Genomic DNA, 25,099 nt, shown 5'->3' on the forward strand with positions numbered 1-25,099 from the left:
CGGGGACAGGACAGAACAGGGTAGAGACTTTTATGATCATTGTAATTAAATTCTTATCACCTTATCTTATCCTTATCACCCTAGTGGTGCCAACTGGAACCCCCATTCTCTCCCTGGCTTCCCCCATGATCATAAATTCCTAACATTGTCTGCATTCAAATGATCAACCAAGAACCTTGGGGCATTTTTACCACTTTTCCTTACAAAGGGAAGCCCGGTCCTGACCTCGAGGTGTCAGCCTCTCAGTCGAACTCGGCCAACTTCGAAAAAGGAACTCCCCTCGCAGTGTCTTTTATTGAGGTACACAAACAGGATATGCAACTGACATTGAACATTGTTTGTCACCATATATGGGGTGGAAATATTCAAGCGACAGTTCTTGAGACGTGTTATTGCTCAATTAAGATCAAGCTGCGGCAGGGTGTTGTTTCCAAGCGTCTAGCAAAATGATAATAAAAAAAGTACATATTTCTCTAACAAGATACTCCAATGATTTTCTCACCTGTCATCACTATCTGTTGTAGGGACTTGCGATCTGAGGCGACATAGTTCCCAAAGCAGACTGTGATGCAGCTGCTCAGGGTGCTTTCAACAGTTCCCCAATAGAGTGTGAGGATGGGAGATGGGCTTTTCTGAGCTTCCGTGGAGAGTAGAGGTGCTGCTGTGCTTTCCTTACTATGGAGCTGATGTTGAAGGACCTGGTGAGATTCTCCGCCAGATGGACAACAAGGAATCTGGTACTCTCTACGATCTCCACAGATGAGCCATCGATGTGCAGCAGAGAGTGGTCACTCTGTGCTTTGTGTTCTTCTAAAGTCAACAACCATTTCTTTGGTCAACATTCAGAGACAGGTTGTTGGCTCTGCAGCAGTCCGATAGTCATCACACTTCCTCTTTGTATGCTGAGTCACCGTTTTTATTGACGAGACCCACAGTCTTGTCATCAGCCTGATGTTGATGATGTGATTCGAAATGTGCATTGCTGCTCAGTTGTGAGTCATCGGAGTTAACAGCAGTGGGCTGAGCATAAAGTCCTGGGTTCCTGCTACAGCGTCTGAGCAGCCGCCTTCGTCGCCCGTAGCTCCTGCGCAGCCCGAGCAGCCGCCTCCGCTGCCCCCTGCGGCCCTAGAACCCGAGGCGCTCCCTCTGCCTCAAATAACTGTGCCCCCTGGGGCTCTTGTTCCTGGCCCCACTCCTGTCCCTGACCCAGCTCCAGACTTTCCTGCCCTAGTCCCCGAGGAGGTCCCGGACAGTCCGACCACCGTGTGTGCCACGCCCCCTGATTATCCACGTGTGCTTCCCTGATCGTACCCAGCTGTGTCCGATTATTTTCAATCAGTCCTGTCTATTTGAGTCCATGTCTTACTAGAGTTCAGTGTCCGTCATTGAAGTCCGTCTGCGTGAGATGTTTCCTGCACCCCGTGTTCCTAATAAATCCCCGTATTTCCCCGTATCCTGCCTGCCTTGCCTGTTTCCTGCCCGTCCGCCGCTCCCGTTAAACGGCGATCGTGACACAAGGCACACGCACATCAACAAGTACCAATGCAGCAAACACAGATGAACAATTTAGGAGGAATACTAGTCAAAGGAAGGAAGAAAAGCAGCCCACCGTATCTCATGGTCACGGACACAAACATCAGGGAGTGTTATGAAGAAGACACCACACTTAGCACCATTGGTTTTACGCAGTGAATTACACCAGAGAGAGTTTTTACATTCTAGCTGTGTTACATAACATTCCTCAGCCTTCAGGTTTTTTCCACACAATGCAGGACACGCAGGGGTGCCAAACAAAACAGCGGAACTGCAGTGTAGCCAATTATTTGTTTCAGTAGTTTTAAGAAAACTAGAACATAAAATGTTTGTTTTACTTAGGTAAAAGTCCAGTTGAAACAGACTTTATTTTTAAAAAGTTAGATTGGCTTTAAGTGATGAAACATGTTACTTGTGTTAATATTGCTTAATGAAGTGTAGGTGACATAGAAGCATGCAGTTTGATGTTTGGGGGCTGTAGTTTTTAATGGGACTATTTGAATATGGAGTACTAGTGTTGTACTTTTTAAGGGTACAGCACACGAAAAAAATACAGAGTATTAAAAGTGCCTCTCTTTAAAGGAACTGAGTTATCTTAGTGTATTTTACATCACATACACTCTCGGTCCGCTGGGGGAGTCCATCCCGCTGTAGTTGGAGAATGCTGCCATCAGTCGCTCGGTGTAGCACTCGCAGGATTTACCAGGCTCCTGTTTAAACTGATGCATCATGCCCCAGTCCATGCGCAGGAGGACCAGTCTCTGAAGGGCTGTCGCATGGTGAGGTCTGTTCTGCCTGGGATCCAGCAGGTCACTGGCAATGTCCTTCAACTCCTTCATCTACAGTGTCAGATGAGCAAACCTCATCTCCCCCTTGAGGATTTGGACAAACCAACATAGGGGCAAGAATTTCTGCTACCTCGTCCTGCTGCCTGAGTGTTTCGCCACGGCACTTCATCACCGAGAAGGAGGTAGAGTCGGGTGCTGAATGGTTATGATCCTCGTCTGCAGGGGGGAGAGGGGAAGGGGCAGGGGAACCACTTGCTACTCCTCCCTCGGCGGCATAAGGAGGAAGCTGCTGTTTGGGCAGCAATGCTTGGGCAGGAGCCACACAGTTTATTTCTGGGTATCTAATTAGCGGACACCATTAGGTCCCTTCAGGGGCTCCACAGACAAACTCATTGACATAATAGAATTGTCACAGAAAAATTCTTTGTCACATTCTCAGTCGACATAGACTGTGTGCTGTTTACATATTTTTGGCACAAACGAAATCTCATATGCATATTGACATATCTTTGGCACAAGTGGACCTCCATCACTTTAAAGAGGGTAAACTCTGGTCAGGAAATTTACGACGTCAGAATAAACTGATTTTTAACAGAAGTAACTGACATGCCCTAATAAGGAAATGCATACAATCAGAATACAATATCTGTGGTTTTTAACAGTGGTAACAATCTGATAATGAAAGGAATCAGATCAACATTTCTATAGCATGTAACAGAGCTTGCTCCCCTCCAGAACTCATTGTTCCAGTAGTTATCTGAAATCATCTGCAGGAGCTATTCTTTTATTTGTATATTAAGCGTAATTATTCATGAATATTATTGATGATGTTTATTTGTTCAATGTTTTTATTTATTCGTATTTATTGTTTATAATATAATGTTATATATATATATATATATATATATATATATATATATATATATATATAGTATTGTAATAGGGGTGGCATGGTGGTGCAGTGGTTAGCACTGTTGCCTCACACCTCTGGGACCTGGGTTCGAGTCTCCGCCTGGGTCACATGTGTGTGGAGTTTGCATGTTCTCCCCGTGTCGTCGTGGGGTTTCCTCCGGGTACTCCGGTTTCCCCCCACAGTCCAAAAACATGCTGAGGCTAATTGGAATCACTGAATTGCCCATAGGTGTGCATGTGTGAGTGAATGGTGTGTGAGTGTGCCCTGCGATGGGCTGGCCCCCCATCCTGGGTTGTTCCCTGCCTCGTGCCCATTGCTTCCGGGATAGGCTCCGGACCCCCCGCGACCCAGTAGGATAAGCGGTTTGGAAAATGGATGGATGGATGGATAGTATTGTAATACTTGAAACGAGAGGTACTGCCTGCCTTAGTGATCTTTACTATTGTGTAAGTGTATTCCCACCTGTAGGGGGCAGCAATGGTTGTTATTAGAGGTGCTGAGATTACGCGGCTCAGGGCTGAAGGTGCAAAGTGAAACAGTCATTGACCGTATTTGCCGTGTGTGATGGTGTCTGCATATCGACCCTTTCGAGCCAAACAAACCAGTTCAAAGTACTGTGCGTTAATATATCATATGAATAAATCCACTCAAGAACTAAACTCAATATCGTATCCTCATCATTCAACGCGTCCGACTTTTCCACCTCTTACCACAAGGCAGTGGATTACATGGGGAAATTACAAACAAGGAGAATTTAATCTGTTTTTCCTCTACATTGTCGTTATTCAGAATATTACAGACTATGAACAAAAACGGACAATGTAAGAAAATAAAAAAATGTGTATGAAAGCTAGAGTATTTTTGCAGTGGTGAACACTAGCTGGTTTATGTACTAGCTCACACTCAAGAAACAGCATAAATGCTACTCATACACAGTTGGGGGGCAGGGGTCAGTCCTTGTGCCTGTAATGAGAAGGTCACCAGTTGAAACTAACCCAGCCACAGCACGTCTGTGGGTCCTTGAGCAAGGCCCTTAACCCCCAGCTCCCTGGGCGCCCCAACAGGCAGCTGCACTTCGCGGACAATTTACTCCACAAAGAGTAAGTTGAGGGAGACATAAAAAACAATTTCCCCACAGGGATTAATAAAGTCCATCCATCTATGGAATATTATTTAGCACTATCTAACGTAGAATATAAGAATTATGATTTTATAAAAAGTATGCCAAATATCCATGATATAATCATTACAATGTAAACATTGTAATGTAATCAACACAATGGAACCAACTGAGTATGTATTTGCACCTTTTGTTAGTCTAAGTTTCTGTTAGCTACTTTATGTTAGTCATGAATCTATGAATATTCACTTTTATTAGCGTATATTTCATCATTATGTAAAAGGACAAATATATTATCAACCTTTTAGTGAGACAATGTGTAAACGGCTGAAAATACCAAGGTTTACTACTGAAGGAAGGGATTCACCTGAGTTCACCAGAAGTTCATGGCTGAGTATTTTTAAAAAACCAAGTGGAGCTGCTCGCGCCACTATTATGTTCAACCGAGAGACCAAACGGTAAAAGAAATGACTATCAAACTTATCACCTAGAGGTGAACATAAATCTATACAAATATCACCTGCATGCACATTACTTCTTTTACAATAACCAACTCCTGATCCATACTGTTAGTCGTGAAAAAAATAACTATTGTGTACATAGAGGCCCTGTGTAAAAAGATAACTGCCAAGGAAAAGATCAAAAACATTTATTTCAAGGATTCAAAGTTTTTATGGTCATGTACAGTGTACAGTGCAGTTCTTATTTGATTAACTTGAATGTCTTCACAGACAAGACGATTAAACAAATAAAGCAGCGCAACATTACAGTAACTAACAACAAACAAACAAAGTTCACGAGTACTATTACAGTATTCATATCATTTATTTAAATTTAATTTTACCAAGTAAATTAATTGAAAAGCAGTTACCACTGCTTTACCTGCTTCTCGGGAGAAATAGCAGATATACAAACGTCATGTATGTAACTAAAATCTTAAGCCAATAAGGGCAAAGTTGTGTCGTAATGCCCACGCTCGCCTCTCCTGCTCCTGTTTCTCTCCCTCTTTTCTCCACTTTCCCCGTTGTAACACCCTCGCTTTCACTAGCTCGCGTCCTGCCTCGTCTTTCAGGCCGCTATGCTCCTTTACCTTACGCCATAAAAGTGCTCCTAATGATTGCCTATCCTCCGGTTTGTATCCTGCACATTTCACTGCAATCCCCATACGCTTCCACGCATCTGCCGTCTCTCTCTCTCGGCCCTTTTCCTGAGCTGTTTTTCCCACTGCTATTTTTAACAGCTGTATCTGTTCACACAGAGGCTTCCACCGCCCGCGCACTGGTGGACCCCAGCCCCCGTCATCCAATTCTCTATCAAATTCGTGATCCATGTTTTAGCTTATCTGACCTACACTTCTCCTGATCCAACAACCCCTGTGCCTCAGGGGATGGATTTATCCACCCACACTTAGTACACCTCTTAGTTGTCTCTGAGTGCCCCACTAACAAACACCACCAAAACCTAAACCCACACTCACACACAATCACCGAACCACGCAAAACAGTAAATAGTAAATGGTAAACCCACTCACACTGGAATAGTGAATAGTAAACACGCACTTACACACGCGAAATAGTAAATAGCGCTGTGTACACTTTTTGGTACCTTGGGACCCCACGTCTCGGGACTTTTTAGCCCGATGCTTTGAGTACTCTAATCTCGGGACTTTAACCCAATACTTTGAGGACTTTCACCTCGGGACTTCAACCCGTTTTAAGGAGGATGAACCTTACTCCTCCGACCAATTTAGCTGTTCGGGGGTCCTGAATTTCCCGGGACGCTCAATCCCAGCTGTCCTACTGCTCATCAGCAGTAGGTGGGTTGCCAAACCAAGGACACGACAGTGGACTTAAATCCTCCGCCAATAGGTTCTACTACGGGGTCCCGTACCCTCTGTTCACAGGCCGTCAGAGCTACGCACAACAGGCCCTCGCCACAATATTGGTCGACAGATCCTGAGACACTTCCAGCCACTTTATTTAGCAATCGCCAATATGCAGAATTCGATAAAACAGGCTCTGCTCACCTAATTGCTGGGCGCCCGTGGCTCTCTGCGTCCCCAAGACCTCGTCTCTGGTTCCAATCCAAACAACCTTCTCCTCATCCCGGACGAGCCCCCAAATTGTTGGAGTTAGACTCCACCGAGTCCGTTGATGAGGAAAAGATGCATTCGTGAGGCAAAGGATGGTTGTAAGTCAGCTCTCTTTATTTGTTGTACAGATCGATCCGGGAGCCACTCTCAGATGCACAAAAGTACACACCAAGGGAAGCTCAGCTCCCTGTTGTCTGTGTCTAACTTTTATACCCCGTTTAGGGCGTCTACTGTTCTTGTTGGTATCTTTCCAGTTGACGTAACATATAACTATTGTTTGGACATTGCTGGCGTTAGTCCCCACACCCGTTCCCTTTGATCTTATCTTGTTATGTTGCAATTTAGCAGCGTCAGCGACCCCCTCCCTTGTCATGTCCCCGCAGGTCAAGCGTAAGCTTAATGTCACCACGAGCCTGTCAATGTACCTTCTGCTTTCCGGAATTTACTTACACAACGAGGAGGGCTGGAGCCCCCCTTCTCTTCCTGCCTGTGTTCCAGTTTGTTCCCCTTTCTCAGTGTGACAAAGTTTAGCACGCAACCTAGCCCCCCTTCATTCGCCATTTATATTTTCCGCCGGGCACCCGAAATGCTGCCACACAAAAGATTTAAAAGTGTCTGGGGTATCTACTATAGTAATTTAGTCAGATGCCAACATATTCACAGCAGCTAATTTGCAGCGCATTCGTGAAACCGCTTTTCGCTCCAACGAGAAACTCATGTTGTAATATCGCGAGATCTCGTGACACGCGTTTCACTCCCACTTCTTAGTAACAGTCATGATTTGATAAAGTGACAACCTGCGTAATAATTGGTAATACATAGAGTTTGCTATTGTTCAGGCTAGCAGACTGTTATGGCTTGAGGTTAATGGTGCCTGTTACTTGTGAATTTTCACATTTGCAGGGATCTTCTGCCTCGTGAACGTGAAACGGATAATTATGCTAAAAGAAGAAAAAAGCAGAACTGCAATGTGTGTAAGGCTGGTGCTGATTTTTCAGTCTGAACACAGTAAAATTTATACAAATTACCTGTATTCAAACTTGTATTCTTTATATAGTTTGGTTAATTACTATTTAAAAGTTTTATCTGCGCTCCATTGTATAACTTGTACTGGAGATTTGTATGTACTTTTTGATTGGAAATGGTTAGTTGTATATACATTGAATATTTTTATGATTAATTTCTTTGTTTATTTAATTTGGCAACAGATTTGCACTTTTAGAAGTATTGCTGTTCATTTTTGTGAAAGTTGTTACTAAAAAAAACAAAAGAAGCAGACTTGTGTAAATCCTATATTGGCCGTGTATTCTTCCTGTAGCGTAGTGACAGCTTTTTGTACGGAAGCCGTGAACGGCTGTGCTTGCAAATATATTTTCTTCTGAATAATTAGAAGGATAAGCATATTTTGTCGCCGCCGCGAGATAGTCATGCCATACACAGCTCTGCTCGTTTTTGTACTGTTACTGTGTTACTTAATTTGCGCATCCATGAATTTAACGTTGACATTAAGTCAACATTGACATTGACAACGTTGACATTAAGTGTTGCACCTATCTAGTGTTTTACTGTGAAGGGCATGTTATATCTCGTCTCTAAGTCGCACTATGGTCCAGGGGAATGCTATGTCATATCAGAACATGTGTCGATTATGTGGCAATATAAATATTTTATATTACTGTCAGTTTTAGTTTCAGAAATCCATCATTTGAGAAAAAAGGCCAGTCACGACAAATATATATGGAATATAACAACAGAGTTTAGGCAGCTGTATTTGTTTAAGTGTAAAGATGCACATAGAAACATGCATGAGCTCATCTGAGAATAAACTGAATGCAATGAAGATTTGTGACTCCTGCTGGAAAATGCGAATAGTGGCAGGGTCTTCAAGTAGTACATTTGTCTGAGAGTCAATTAATATTAGGAAAGGCACAGTTTTTTTTCAATGGCGCTAATTATCAAGAAGGAAATGGAGTACCCCAGCACCTGGTTTACGGGCACTGGAAGCTCCAGTATCAGTCAGACTTTCATGTAAGTATATGTGTGTTTAATGACTTAGCAGTTGGTTAAAAAGTAGACTTGTGCATGTTTCATCTTTACCAGGGGCAGAGGGGAAACTCAATAAATAGCCTTCTCTCACACTTCCAGACCTGCAGAACTGAGCATGTCCCCTGGTTTTGTGCATATGTCTGTAGGCTTTGAGTTTTTCCTATGGGGGCTTCAATTTCCTCCCAGAGTACAAATACGTGCAGATCAGTTGCATTGGGGAGTCCATACTGTGATGCTGAGTGGGTGTAGGAGGAGATTGAGAGATGAAACTCCGGATGATTTACTCCCTCGGCTAACTAACCAGAACAGGATCGTACCAATACCAAAATGATAAGTTTATAAATGTTTTTCACTACCCTGATTCATTCAGTTATTTATGTTTGTTAATTCCACCTCCCAAGCAAATACATAAATAAACAAACAAACAAATATTCAGGGGGGATGTGTCATAGGTGATAGAATCAGTGGATGAATCTAAAGAAAAAAAGTTATGATTTCTTTCTCTCCAAAACACAATGCAAAAAACTCTTAAGTTAGGTAAGACATTGAAATTTTATGACAGTAGCATGATGCAGAGGAACAACAGAAGGAAAAATCTAACTAAACCTGAGTCAACTAGGACTAATTACACTAAATTAAGTGGAACACACAAAATACCTAAAACCACTTAATAAACAAGCAAGAAATATTACATTTGATTAACTATACTGATGCCTGAGGGAAGTTCTTGTGCTTAATGCAGCAAGTATGTACAGCTGCAGAGACACTACACATAGTGCAAATAAATTAAAAAGTATACAGTACACACACTGATTCCTGAAAAATCAAAATACCATGGAATACTAATGAAATACTTATCAGGATGATGATGACGATGATGATGATAATAATAGAAATAATAATGAATTAGTTTAGGGTATTATGCAATTGACATGTACAATTAAAAAAGAAATTGCACCAGACATTTCCTGTGGCAAAGAAGGGTTGCTTTGTGCCACGTTACTCAAGTCAATTCACTTTATTTTGTATAGTGCATTTTCACAGCCTTACATAGTCTCAAAGCACTTTACTTTGTCCCTGCCCAATTGTCCCAGTGAGCAATATCAAGCCTGAAAAATTATAAAGCCACATTGGCAAGGATAAACTCAGTCATAGTAAGAAACCTTTGGAGGAACCAGAGTGAAAGGGGGAGCCCATCCTCCACAGGGCAGAAGTCAGGTTAACAAAGTCCTGATCTATATGGTTCAATTAGTTAAGTCCGGATGTAAATACAGAATAACTGGCAGCAGGGCACACAGGAAAGACGTCACAGGCAGGAGGGCAGGCAGGAGGGTGGCACAGGCAGGACGTAATGGGCAGGAGGGCGGGCAGGCAGGGCAGCACAGGCAGAAGGGCTGGCGGGTAGCCAGAACTGTTTTGCCACTGCAGTCTGTTTTACAGTTTCATCTGCATTTGTTCCCACAAGGAATAACAACAGCTAATTTATGAACATGCTGCTTTTCAGAAAAGAAGTTTAATTTCTAGGAACATGACCAGTGCAAACATTTAGTGTTGACGGTTCTTTGTAAAATGGATGTTCTGTACTTTTATTGATCTGTCCGTCCATCCATCCATCCATCCATCCATCCATCCATTTTCTAACTACTTCTGATGAAGTTCCGGGTTATGAGGTATCCTGAAGCCCAGGCAATATGGGACACACACACACACATAGGGTATACCTATCTTTATGGGGCCCGCTCATTCACTTCTATGGGATAAATGCTAACGCTAACTATGACAAGCTTAACCCCCACCCTGCCCTAACCATAACCATAAGTAACCCAGCAAAATACAAGAGGTTTTGCATTTTTAGTTTTTCCATAGCAGTCACAGATTTTTATAAAATAGAGTTTTCCTGGTTTTCGGTTTCGTGGTCCCCATAAGGGAAAAAAAACAGGTATTTATCACGTTATGGGGTAGGATAGGTATACCCGCTCGCACACACACACACACACACACACACATGCACACAAATGGATAGATCAACACAGTTACTATGGATGTCGATCCTGCAATAATGAGACAGAACTATCATACTTAATAGGATCATATCCCTAGTTCTACATATGCATAATTATATTTTAAAAAGATCCCACGCACCCAGCACATGAGATGTTTGAACTTCTGCTCTCTGGTAAACGTTACCGCAGTATGCATTGCAGAACAACCAGATTTAATAAGACCTTCTACCCCCAAAGCCATCAGAATACTAAATGCTAATGAACATAAGTTTATGTGAAACCCTACTCTCTCTTCCTCTCTGTGCACTTTATTACCACAACTGGTATTAAGTTTACTTTTTATTTATACAGTATAGTGCAATAATATAATCACGAATGGTGTGTGAGTGTGCCCTGTGATGGGCTGGCCCCCCATCCTGGGTTGTTCCCTGCCTCGTGCCCATTCCACATTCCGGGATAGGCTCCGGACCACCCGCGACCCAGTAGGATAAGCAGTTTGGAAAATGGATGGATGGATATAACTAACATAAGACAGACATTACACCTAACAAACAATAAACACGAAATAAAGGAGTGGACACAAAAAAAATGTAATGCAATGACCAGATTTAACACCTGGATTATGTCCCCCCTTAGTCTCCTTTGCTCGAGGCTAAACAGATTCAGCTCAGCTAACCTCTCCTCATTAGACATTCCTCTAAGACCAGGAATCATTCTCCCAGCTAAGCAAGCCTGAGTCCGGCTTCCACTCCCCCGATTCCCAGCAATGTTAACTTGGAAGGGCGTGTTCTGTATGCACAACTGAGACAACCCAGGTGGAGCTCAGCTTATCGGCTGGCAAAATTGCCTTCAGGTATCACCCACCCTAGTGAGAGTCCAAGCTAGGGCTGTTCTCAGAACTCACCCTAAACGAGGTCCTGCTCAAAAGTTGTAATGACCGCCTGAGGTACCTGTGAGCCTTGCCCGTAATGAGTCAGTGGGTGTAGCCGAGCTGACACGCTTTTGGGCGTCCAATTGCTGAGAACTCCCCTTCGGTTTTGACAAACTGTACGATCGCAAGCAGTGACAGCAGAGCCACAGACAAGCTCAACCAGCAGAGAGCGAATGGTAAGCACCCAACACCCGAAGGGCTCAACTGATCACATCCAAACGACTTCCTGATGGGATTGTGTACGTAACTGGTTTACTGTTGTTAATAGTGGTTGAACTTCTATGCAAGTCCCCTTGTTGGGGGAGAGGGAATGAATGAAAGCATAAGGTGAAATAAAACCTAAAATAAATCAAAAAGGTTAAACAGAAATCAAACCAAATGAATTGTGTTTCTTCTTCAATTGTAAACATAAATTAGTTATGCAACAATAACCTAATTGGATGTTAATGTATTGTGATCAAATTGATTTAGTCCATGAAGTTAATTCCTGCTTTCAGGCAAGAACCTGTGTGTCCAATTATGCGTGTTGTATCACCGCAGTTGACCACCAGAGACCCAACTCAGATGTTGTTAACCTACTATGGCGGACCACTAGAGGTGCAATTTCAATGGAGTGGCACTGCTATGGCTTGCCACTAGAAGCGCAATTTCAAAATGGAGTGGTAGTTCTATGCCTGACCATCAGGGGAGCAATATCGAAATGGGGTCGTAGTTCTATGCCTGACCACTGGAGGCGCGATTTCGAAATGGAGTGGTAGTTCTATGCCTGACCACTAGAGGCGCAATTTCGAACTGGAGTGGTAGTTCTATGCCTGACCACTAGGGGCGCAATATCGAAATGGAGTGGTAGTTCTATGCCTGACCACCGGGGGCGCAATATCGAAATGGAGTGGTAGTTCTATGCCTGACCACTAGAGGCGCGATTTCGAAATGGAGTGTTAGTTCTATGCCTGACCACTAGAGGCGCAATTTCGAAATGGAGTGGTAGTTCTATGCCTGACCACCGGGGGCGCAATATCGAAATGGAGTGGTAGTTCTATGCCTGACCACCGGGGGCGCAATATCGAAATGGAGTGGTAGTTCTATGCCTGACCACCGGGGGCGCAATATCGAAATGGAGTGGTAGTTCTATGCCTGACCACCGGGGGCGCAATATCGAAATGGAGTGGTAGTTCTATGCCTGGCCACTGGAGGCGCAATTTCGAAATGGAGTGGAAGTTCTATGCCTGACCACTAGAGGTAACCAAACGGTTGCCGACGCAAGATGAGTGACACACACATTTAATGCATGCGCATGCCGCTTGCGGCCTTCTTCTGTGCCTTGCACAGTATAAACCCCCTTAAAACAATTACTGAAGCGAGACGGCGCTCGCGTTACGGCGACGGATTTAAATTGTGAGTGCACTATAATTTGTCGCAAATGGTGCTTAACCACGGTGGGTCTCAAGCACAGGAGACTCCCAATTTCTAAATGACACACTCACAGCGCAAAGTTGTGTTAAACTTGCTTTGTCTACAGCAGGCACACACATACGAGTATGATCCTGATAGGTAACTAAGCTATCGGTCTTATGTCCAAGCGCAACATAATTTAGGTTAGAACCTCGTAACAAGTATTCCCGTTTGCTAATAGAGAGATCTCTCCCAGGATATATAGAAACGGAGAAACTCCGAATCGAACCTGGAAACAAAGCGCTACATCTGAGAATTTCGTCAGACATATGGTTAAGGTTCACTGCAGTTTAATACGAAAGAACTACAATGAAATAACCGAAAATAAAACAAAATAATATAACTACTAATAATAGAAATAAAAATAACTATAATAAGCCCTTATGATCCCGCTTAAATGCCTTCAGATTGCCATGAGTGCGACTTTGGCAACCAGTTCACAGTAGCGCTTCTTCACTGCACGTTCGGTCATAAAAAATTTAAATTGTGTGCTCAGAATAAGTTTAAACCTTCTGCCTTGTGATTATTAACCAATTGTTATGCCGAATGGTCGGCTCCTCCAAACTCAATTGCGAAACACTGTGAGTCTGTTAATGTGTGACTTAAATGGAACTCATTAATAACCAGTATCGCGTAATAACCTGGGTTAGAATAGAAGGCTCATACAACAAGCTGCGTCACCAGGTAATGTAAACGATCGGTAGCGAAGCTCCCCTCACGGCCAACGAGAGAGAGTCTCGCGATATTTCAGGCGAATTTGAGGTTTCAGAGCGTAGATCGCACAGGCAGGGATTCTTGTGAGCACTCAATGAACAGAGGCTGAAGTTGTGTAAAAGACATGCATTTATTCCTATAACTAACATAAGACAGACATTACACCTAACAAACAATAAACACGAAATAACGGAGTGGACACAAACAATGTAATCATGAAAATGCAATGACCAGATTTAAAATGAGTAACCTTAAAAGGGAAAATACTGTTCTGCAATGCAAGCAATTTTGCAAAAAATCTTATCTAGCTCTGATTTAAAAGAACCCAGGGTTTTAGCTTGTGTTACAATAACAGGAAGACTATTCCATACTCTAACTACACGCTGTGTACAGAAATGCTTCATCAAATTCGTTTTAAAATGTTCTCCAGCTAATTTCCACTTATGGCCACGAGTTCTGGTATTTAAACTAACATTGAAATAGTCATTTGGCTGAAAAGCATCCAGACCTGTTAGAATCTTAAACACCTGGATTATGTCCCCCCTTAGTCTCCTTTGCTCGAGGCTAAACAGATTCAGCTCAGCTAACCTCTCCTCATTAGACATTCCTCTAAGACCAGGAATCATTCTCGTTGCCCTACGTTGCACCTTTTCCAAGGCAGCAATGTCCTTCTTAAGGTATGGTAACCAAACCCGCACACAATATTCTAGGTGGGGTCTTACCAAGGAATTATGTTATCGTAGCATCACTTGCCTTGTCTTAAACTCCACACACCTAGAGATGCAATGTGCCTTCTCGCGTGGTGTTCCTGCAGAGGGAGTCTGTGAGTGCTGGAGATTGGGGGAGGGGGCAGTGTGGCTATGTCTGCTCTGTGTTCCTCCAGACGAGCAAAGAAGCTGTTTAGCTCCTTTGCTAAAAGGGCGTTGCTGTTAACAGTGACGGTGTTGTTGCCTTTGAAGTTTATAATGTGTTGTATTCCCTGCCACACCCACTGTGGGTTGTTGTATGTGAAGTAGACCTCTATTTTCTGTTTCTCTGCCTGCCTGGCAACCTTGATGCCCCTATTCAGGTTAGCTCTGGCTGCACTCTGTGTTCTTGACTGCGCTGTCTTGTCCTGTAGTATTGTATTGTTGCTCTTGTGTTTATCTTGCACTTTCTCCCTCTGTTTGTGCTCCTTTCACTCTGTATAGTTCTATCTTGCCCGCACTTGTGTCATCTTGTGTTGTTTCTGTTTTTCTTCTTTGTCTTGCACCGTGGTCCAGGAGGAACAATGTTTCCTTTCACTGTGTACTGTGTATATTGCTGAAATAACAATAAACCCACTTGACCACCTGCCTCGATTCATCCTGAAGAGTTTTCCAATGTTGTTCAAAGGTCTGTTTGTTTCGGGTGAAGGACACGCCCCTGGACGTGCTGGATAAGGGGACCACAGATCAGTGTCCTCAGTCCTGCTTCTCCCTTCAAAGCTGAGAGGAAGATGACCCGCCTGCTGGTTCTGGTTTTGGCTTATGGAGCTCTGCTTATCTCCACAGAGGCCCAGCAAGATTACCACAGTCTCCCTGCACTCTACAAGACGGCCATTAAACTCGCAGTCGAAAATGCTCATCAAGGAACCCGTCAGCACATGAATTTCTATAACATCCAGGGCCGTCCGAAGGTAACTGCTGAGAAAGTGTTTACAAAAGTGTGAAACTTTCATCATCTGCAAGCTGAACTAATGAGAATCACATTGATTTTGATGTTTTAATTTCAATGCATATGATGCTTAATGTCTCTTCACAATGAAAGTGATGGTTGTATATCTCAGCCCTGGTCAATTTTACCTTCTCACAGTTTCTCTCTGAATCTGCTGCAGTCAAGTCTGTGACAGTTTGCCATTTTTTGGGTGATTATTGTTTGTTATATTGCCTTTAAAACAGTTGTAGGCAATTTTGTATATAACGTGTTTATGTGATTTAGATCAGCAGTGAATACATTGACATTGAGATTCTCTTGAGAGCAACAAAATGTCCAAAGTCAACTGCAACAGACCATCGGGCTGACTGTATTTTCATGGACAAGAGGGTAAGTAAAGAGTCACTGTGACTGTGAGCATTGGACATATCAGTTAGCAAATTAATTTAGGTTCATGTTAACTTTTTTGATGCCCTGCGGAGGAAAGTTAGCCAACAATAAAGTAACAAATAGATAGGTGGCCTCAAACAGCCAGTTCCATCACCTTATTCTCAAATTTTAGTAGGTTTACAGGCTTAAAGGCTGGATTACCAGGCAGTTGAAATCAGCCTTAAATGGCAGTGTGGTGTTTTGTGGTGAAAGGGCAATTAAATCTGGTCAGAGCAGGGTAGATGCGCAGTGTGAATTACCCTTTAAATTTACCTCTTTAAATAGTGAACTACAGGACCACTTAGCTTGATCGGAGGACAGTATTTTAATACAGAGCAGTGTTCAGTTAAACGGGATTTGTTGTTCATACTTTTAGATGAACTTGCTTTGTATAATATAGCCTTAAGGTGACCCTGCTTTGGAAGCTCTTTCCTCTAAAATTGTTCTGTGTCATTAAACCCTGCAGTCCAGCAGCTCTGCCTTAAATCTTTAGATATATCTTTACTACACCTTCTCTCACTGTATTTATTGCCCACCACTCTTTAAATACTGTTTTTGTGTGTCTGTGTGTTTTTGCAGCCATTCATTAACTGTAGAGTTTGCAGCAGACGGTCTGGTAATAATCTTACACATCCATCAATTGACTGTGTACCAAACAAGAAAGTGGATGAAGTAAGTGTAGAGAGTCTTAGCATTATGGAAATGTAACAGGTGTGTGAATTGTGTCTAAACATGTGGTTAAACTTTGATTGTGTTTGTACATGCAAAAATTTGATCAGAGTACTGTTTATTAATGACAAGGTTACTTTTAATCTGAACAACAGTGGCAGCACCAGGGAAAAGCTTGGGGGGGGGGCTCTAGCTCCTCCTCCAATGACCATAGTACCCCCACAGCACCCCCAAAATATTGGTTTCATTTTTTCTTTAACTATCTGTAAAATCTGTATATTGTGTAAGACATTTTTGCGGTTTTTATAGCATACTTGTAGTGTATTTTTTCTTCAAAGTACACATAGAGGCTCTGTGAGCTAGACGTTAGAATTTCATATTTTATCATATTTTATCCATGCTGTAGCTTATCGTGCTGTGTGCTTCTATACAGCATCTACATAAGCTGAAAAGCTAAAGCACCCGCTCTAAATAATCTCACTCCCCTATAGCACCTGTAGCATTAAGTCACTGGCGCTGCCACTGCTGAATAAACGACTCCAATCTGACTAAACCGCTTAACTTTTCCTCCCCATGTTACATTTCAGGACAAACGACGTAATATGTGTCCTTCTGATAAACCTCCTCTCAGATCTAAAACTGCCTTGGCTTCCAAGGACACTAAAGAAGCTGAAGGAGACTGTCTGGGCTGTTTCTGATGGCTGATGGTCCTGCAATGTGGACCAGAGGAGGAAACTGGAAGGGAAAATGCTTTGCTTTATATCATGCCCACCCAAAGCCCCCAGTGAGTAAGCCATAGGCGCCGATAGCATGGAAAAACTCCCAAGAAGGAAGAAACCTTGGGAGGGACCAAACTCAAAGGGGGAGCCCATCCTCCTGGGGCCGGCAAAGTGTAGGTGCAGGATCACAAAAAACTTAACGAGAGAATTCGACTGTCCCTCACAAAAACTGTAAAGTTTTAGTGGCTAAATTGCTTTTTCTATGCCTTTTCAAACAGGAGGAGATTTGTTTGGCTATATGTAGAAATTTTCTATACAATTTAGACAGCACAGAATCATTAACCTACTTTAATGAATTTATTTATACAACCACATATTTCACACATTTTGACATCAGTCATGCAGTGAAGATACAGTCTCTTTATTTCTTGACGCCAACCCTCCCCATTAATCCGGGCTTGGGACCGACACCTAGTTGAGCTGGCTTGCTCCCTTAAGTGGCTGGGTTAGGCTAAACTATGTACATATTTATAAAGACTACAATAAATTTATAAAGACCTCCCTAAATATGTAGTCTAACAAAACGCAGTTTAAAGAAGGTAGCCTACCTGGTAAACAAAGAAATTAAAAGGCCCACAGCATATAATCGGGCTATATTCCAAGCAGTTTTTAAGAACGTAACCTACATGGCGAAATTGAATTACTTTCTGGACCAACAAACGCAACCAGGCATGAACATTATGCACCTTCCTAGTCTTGATGTAAGTCGTCCTACAGATGAGGACGTTAGGCAGCCTTTAGATCCGACCCATCATGCACTGCAGTTTTTTGCAAATTCCTCAGACGGAAAACCATTAAATACCTCTTCTATTACCTTATATTACCTTATATTCATGTAATAAATATACAAATATCAATTAGTTGGAAATCAGCCAGACAGACGTAATTACTACAAATGGTTTCCACTGTATTTGTGACTCTGAGTGCCGCAGGCTTGGATGCAGTGCCGCACCATTTTGTAAGGCATGCACTGGCCAATCATGTAGCACTTCTCTCAGAAATATTAATGAGACATCACCTACCACCCTGCAAAAAAGAAATTTGCCGCTTGTCCCCCTGCACATGAGCCAACTTGGCTGCGTCAACCAGCGGAGCTCCGGAGCCTCTGGAGAAACACGCGGCAAAAAAGGCTCGCATGCGGTCTTCCAAAGTTTGGGAATACTTCAGTCATGACACCTTTTCTGCGCCTCTACTGTAGCTGGCGTTAATGATGCTGTTTCAGCCATTTTATATTTTCTGTTTACTTATTCTGTCATGTAAGACTGAGACAAATTATCGTTTACGACAATTCTTACACACTGTAGCCTGACTTGCTGACTTAAGTAAGTTTAACTATAAGCTACCTTTGCTAGTGTTTGTGAATAACATGTTTCTCTAGTTATGAAATTATTCCATGTTTTAGCATCTGTTTCAACATTAAAGTCAAATTGGTATACTGAAATATATAAAAACTATTGAACTATTAACTTAAGTCTAACATAGAAAATCCTACTGAATCTCTTAAGATTTTCCTTTTTTGTTAATGCACTAATGTTTAAGAAGTGTCTTAATAAATTGAATTTCAGATTTGTGTGTGGGTGGGAGTGGGTGAATTGTATTAAATTCATACATTCATTCTTTTGGCTCAGACATTACTGACCTAAAACAAATTGAGGCATTGGGTAAGTGCTTAAATTAGCTACTAAATGGCAAATATTCTAAATATCACATTTTCCATTCTTCGGTATAATTTTAACGAATCACCTATGCTGCCAAACATTAACGCATAGATTGTCACAACACTCTATGTTTTAGTTCTTCTTTATGTGTATAGGACGGTGTGATGGTTCTGGTGGTGGGTGTGGCCGACGCTGCTCGCGATGTTTGGCTATGCTGCAGTCCCAGGGACCAAGTTGGAACACATTTCCACCTTCAAGCTTAGGTGGAAAAACGGCACCGAGACCCAGCAGCAGGACAACTTCACTTGTCCAGACAACCAGCCCTGCTTCATCATTGAAGTAAGCCCTGTGAACAGGAGCGAGATGTACTTCTGCAGTGGATGTTATAGCGGAAAGAACATCCCCATCCTCACGTCTGCCGGAGTGCCCCCTCAAGTGGGTGTGTGACTTAACTCGATGGATGAATTGGACAGAATGTACTGTTACTAGAGGTCGACCGATATGGGTTTTTCAATAGCCGATGCCGATATTTAGGAGTCAGGGTCAGGCGATGGCCGATATATGCTGCTGATTTTTTTTGGCCGATAATTGGACGTTTTCCCCTCTATTTGCATGGTAAAATATCACACTAATAATAACAAACGATACACAAAATTTCTCAATTTAGCATTTATTGAATACTCAACTTGGAAACAATAACACATTTATAAACAATAAAAATAGCAGCATCAGAATCTCTGTTAGTGCACAATATAGCAGCAAACTCCTCATGTTTGACGGAAGGAAATTTGTAAACAATACAAAAAGGAATAAGCATGTTATCTTCAGTTGTAATCCCACTTCCAGTCCCTGAGTCTTACTCACCACACTCATACTTCACAGCAATCAGACAGCAGTTAATTAACCAGAAGAGAAAAATGCAAAAACACAACAGAACTTGTAAATAATAACAAACTAATAGACAATAAAAATAGCAGCATCAGAATCTCTATTAGTGCCAAATATAGCAGCAAACTCCTCATGTCTGACGGAAGGAAAATTTGTAAATACACAAAGGAATGAGCACATCTTCAGTTTTAATCCCATTTCCAGTCCCTGAGTCTTCCTCATCCCACAAGCAGGCAAGGCATGTCACCCCGGTTGTGTGACACTTATTTTATATAATAAAATAAGTGCCCCCTGCGGCCCCAGAGCCCGAGCAGCCGTCTCCGCTGCCTGCAGCTACCGCGCCCACGTCCGAGGCGCTTTCCCTGCCTGCAGCTCCCGGGCAGGCGCCCCCTCTGCAGCCTGCAGCTCCAGTCCCTGGCCCCACTCCAGTCCCTTCTCCCCCTGTGACTCTGGTACCCTCACCCCGACGAGCCCGACCCCGGCCACGGGTCCTTATGTCTGTGTCCCATAAGGGGAGAGGACACAGACGCACGGCTGGGGTCCCACCCGCCCAGCCCCCTGGCTCGCCCTCCCTCGCCGGCGCTAGGGCTTGGTCGGCGCCTGCGGGTCCTGGCCCTCCGGGTCGGCTGTCGTCTGCGGGTCCCCCTCCGCGGCCTCGTCGCCCTGCCTCGGTCCCTCCTCCGGCGTCTTATCGGTTGCCTGCGGGCCCCCCGACGGCGGCTCCTCATTCGCCTGCTGGTCCTCCCGCTCTGGCGTGTCGGAGGACGTCGCCGTCTGCTGCGGCTCCCCCTCTCTCCTTGCCCTCGCCAGGGTCCCTTCCAGCTCCTTCGTCCCCTTCCCTGGTCTCCCCTCCGACTCCCTCCTTCGTCCCTGCGTCTGTCCCTCACCCCGTCTCCTCGGCCCCTCCGGCTCCGGCCTCCCGGCCGCCTGCAGCCCTTCCGGCTGCCTCCCGTCGCCCGCTGGGTCTCCCTCGGGCTCCTCTTGGTTCCCCTCCTTCTCTCCCTGGCCTCCCGTCTTTGTCCCTCCTGCCTCTGCTCCCCCTCGCTTTGTTCCTCCTGTCTCTGTCCCTCCTCTCTTTGTCCCTCGTCCCTCTGGCTTCTGCTCCTCTTTCCCCGATGTTCCCTTCGTTCACTCCCGGTCCTTTTGTCCTGCCTGTTCCCTCCGTGTCCCCCTTTCTGATCTGTTTCTCTGCCTTTCCTGTTTTATGTCAAGTCTTGTCCTGGCTCCTTCCCCTGTGCCAGTTCTGTCTGTCCGTTCTGTTCCCTGTCCCTCATTAATGAGGTTTTATATAGATATTACATATATGCCCGGCTTGTCCGCTCCTCGTGTGTGCCACGCCCCCTGATTACCCACGTGTGCTTCCCTGATCGTCTCCTGCTTTGCCCGATTACTTTGATTAGTCATGACCTATTTTAAGTTCTGGTCTTACCTGTTTGCCCTGTCCGTCATTGTAGTTTGTCAATGCCTGCGTTCCGTCCTGCTCTACCCGCTCCGTTTCCCCGATTAAAGACCCGTTTTCACAAACACAAAAAATTGGTTCAGATAGGCGACGGACAATCTGATTGGCTCAGATAGGCGACGGACAATCTGATTGGCTCAGATAGGCGACGGACAATCTGATTGGCTCAGATAGGCGACGGACAATCTGATTGGCTCAGATAGGCGACGGACAATCTGATTGGCTCAGATAGGCGACGGACAATCTGATTGGCTCAGATAGGCGACGGACAATCTGATTGGCTCAGATAGGCGACGGACAATCTGATTGGCTCAGATAGGCGACGGACAATCTGATTGGCTCAGATAGGCGACGGACAATCTGATTGGCTCAGATAGGCGACGGACAATCTGATTGGCTCAGATAGGCGACGGACAATCTGATTGGCTCAGATAGGCGACGGACAATCTGATTGGCTCAGATAGGCGACGGACAATCTGATTGGCTCAGATAGGCGACGGACAATCTGATTGGCTCAGATAGGCGACGGACAATCTGATTGGCTCAGATAGGCGACGGACAATCTGATTGGCTCAGATAGGCGACGGACAATCTGATTGGCTCAGATAGGCGACGGACAATCTGATTGGCTCAGATAGGCGACGGACAATCTGATTGGCTCAGATAGGCGACGGACAATCTGATTGGCTCAGATAGGCGACGGACAATCTGATTGGCTCAGATAGGCGACGGACAATCTGATTGGCTCAGATAGGCGACGGACAATCTGATTGGCTCAGATAGGCGACGGACAATCTGATTGGCTCAGATAGGCGACGGACAATCTGATTGGCTCAGATAGGCGACGGACAATCTGATTGGCTCAGATAGGCGACGGACAATCTGATTGGCTCAGATAGGCGACGGACAATCTGATTGGCTCAGATAGGCGACGGACAATCTGATTGGCTCAGATAGGCGACGGACAATCTGATTGGCTCAGATAGGCGACGGACAATCTGATTGGCTCAGATAGGCGACGGACAATCTGATTGGCTCAGATAGGCGACGGACCAATCTGATTGGCTCAGATAGGCGACGGACAATCTGATTGGCTCAGATAGGCGACGGACAATCTGATTGGCTCAGATAGGCGACGGACAATCTGATTGGCTCAGATAGGCGACGGACAATCTGATTGGCTCAGATAGGCGACGGACAATCTGATTGGCTCAGATAGGCGACGGACAATCTGATTGGCTCAGATAGGCGACGGACAATCTGATTGGCTCAGATAGGCGACGGACAATCTGATTGGCTCAGATAGGCGACGGACAATCTGATTGGCTCAGATAGGCGACGGACAATCTGATTGGCTCAGATAGGCGACGGACAATCTGATTGGCTCAGATAGGCGACGGACAATCTGATTGGCTCAGATAGGCGACGGACAATCTGATTGGCTCAGATAGGCGACGGACAATCTGATTGGCTCAGATAGGCGACGGACAATCTGATTGGCTCAGATAGGCGACGGACAATCTGATTGGCTCAGATAGGCGACGGACAATCTGATTGGCTCAGATAGGCGACGGACAATCTGATTGGCTCAGATAGGCGACGGACAATCTGATTGGCTCAGATAGGCGACGGACAATCTGATTGGCTCAGATAGGCGACGGACAATCTGATTGGCTCAGATAGGCGACGGACAATCTGATTGGCTCAGATAGGCGACGGACAATCTGATTGGCTCAGATAGGCGACGGACAATCTGATTGGCTCAGATAGGCGACGGACAATCTGATTGGCTCAGATAGGCGACGGACAATCTGATTGGCTCAGATAGGCGACGGACAATCTGATTGGCTCAGATAGGCGACGGACAATCTGATTGGCTCAGATAGGCGACGGACAATCTGATTGGCTCAGATAGGCGACGGACAATCTGATTGGCTCAGATAGGCGACGGACAATCTGATTGGCTCAGATAGGCGACGGACAATCTGATTGGCTCAGATAGGCGACGGACAATCTGATTGGCTCAGATAGGCGACGGACAATCTGATTGGCTCAGATAGGCGACGGACAATCTGATTGGCTCAGATAGGCGACGGACAATCTGATTGGCTCAGATAGGCGACGGACAATCTGATTGGCTCAGATAGGCGACGGACAATCTGATTGGCTCAGATAGGCGACGGACAATCTGATTGGCTCAGATAGGCGACGGACAATCTGATTGGCTCAGATAGGCGACGGACAATCTGATTGGCTCAGATAGGCGACGGACAATCTGATTGGCTCAGATAGGCGACGGACAATCTGATTGGCTCAGATAGGCGACGGACAATCTGATTGGCTCAGATAGGCGACGGACAATCTGATTGGCTCAGATAGGCGACGGACAATCTGATTGGCTCAGATAGGCGACGGACAATCTGATTGGCTCAGATAGGCGACGGACAATCTGATTGGCTCAGATAGGCGACGGACAATCTGATTGGCTCAGATAGGCGACGGACAATCTGATTGGCTCAGATAGGCGACGGACAATCTGATTGGCTCAGATAGGCGACGGACAATCTGATTGGCTCAGATAGGCGACGGACAATCTGATTGGCTCAGATAGGCGACGGACAATCTGATTGGCTCAGATAGGCGACGGACAATCTGATTGGCTCAGATAGGCGACGGACAATCTGATTGGCTCAGATAGGCGACGGACAATCTGATTGGCTCAGATAGGCGACGGACAATCTGATTGGCTCAGATAGGCGACGGACAATCTGATTGGCTCAGATAGGCGACGGACAATCTGATTGGCTCAGATAGGCGACGGACAATCTGATTGGCTCAGATAGGCGACGGACAATCTGATTGGCTCAGATAGGCGACGGACAATCTGATTGGCTCAGATAGGCGACGGACAATCTGATTGGCTCAGATAGGCGACGGACAATCTGATTGGCTCAGATAGGCGACGGACAATCTGATTGGCTCAGATAGGCGACGGACAATCTGATTGGCTCAGATAGGCGACGGACAATCTGATTGGCTCAGATAGGCGACGGACAATCTGATTGGCTCAGATAGGCGACGGACAATCTGATTGGCTCAGATAGGCGACGGACAATCTGATTGGCTCAGATAGGCGACGGACAATCTGATTGGCTCAGATAGGCGACGGACAATCTGATTGGCTCAGATAGGCGACGGACAATCTGATTGGCTCAGATAGGCGACGGACAATCTGATTGGCTCAGATAGGCGACGGACAATCTGATTGGCTCAGATAGGCGACGGACCAATCTGATTGGCTCAGATAGGCGACGGACAATCTGATTGGCTCAGATAGGCGACGGACAATCTGATTGGCTCAGATAGGCGACGGACAATCTGATTGGCTCAGATAGGCGACGGACAATCTGATTGGCTCAGATAGGCGACGGACAATCTGATTGGCTCAGATAGGCGACGGACAATCTGATTGGCTCAGATAGGCGACGGACAATCTGATTGGCTCAGATAGGCGACGGACAATCTGATTGGCTCAGATAGGCGACGGACAATCTGATTGGCTCAGATAGGCGACGGACAATCTGATTGGCTCAGATAGGCGACGGACAATCTGATTGGCTCAGATAGGCGACGGACAATCTGATTGGCTCAGATAGGCGACGGACAATCTGATTGGCTCAGATAGGCGACGGACAATCTGATTGGCTCAGATAGGCGACGGACAATCTGATTGGCTCAGATAGGCGACGGACAATCTGATTGGCTCAGATAGGCGACGGACAATCTGATTGGCTCAGATAGGCGACGGACAATCTGATTGGCTCAGATAGGCGACGGACAATCTGATTGGCTCAGATAGGCGACGGACAATCTGATTGGCTCAGATAGGCGACGGACAATCTGATTGGCTCAGATAGGCGACGGACAATCTGATTGGCTCAGATAGGGCGA

The sequence above is a fragment of the Brienomyrus brachyistius genome, unplaced genomic scaffold (assembly GCF_023856365.1).
Source record: "Brienomyrus brachyistius isolate T26 unplaced genomic scaffold, BBRACH_0.4 scaffold108, whole genome shotgun sequence".
Classification (NCBI taxonomy): domain Eukaryota; kingdom Metazoa; phylum Chordata; class Actinopteri; order Osteoglossiformes; family Mormyridae; genus Brienomyrus; species Brienomyrus brachyistius.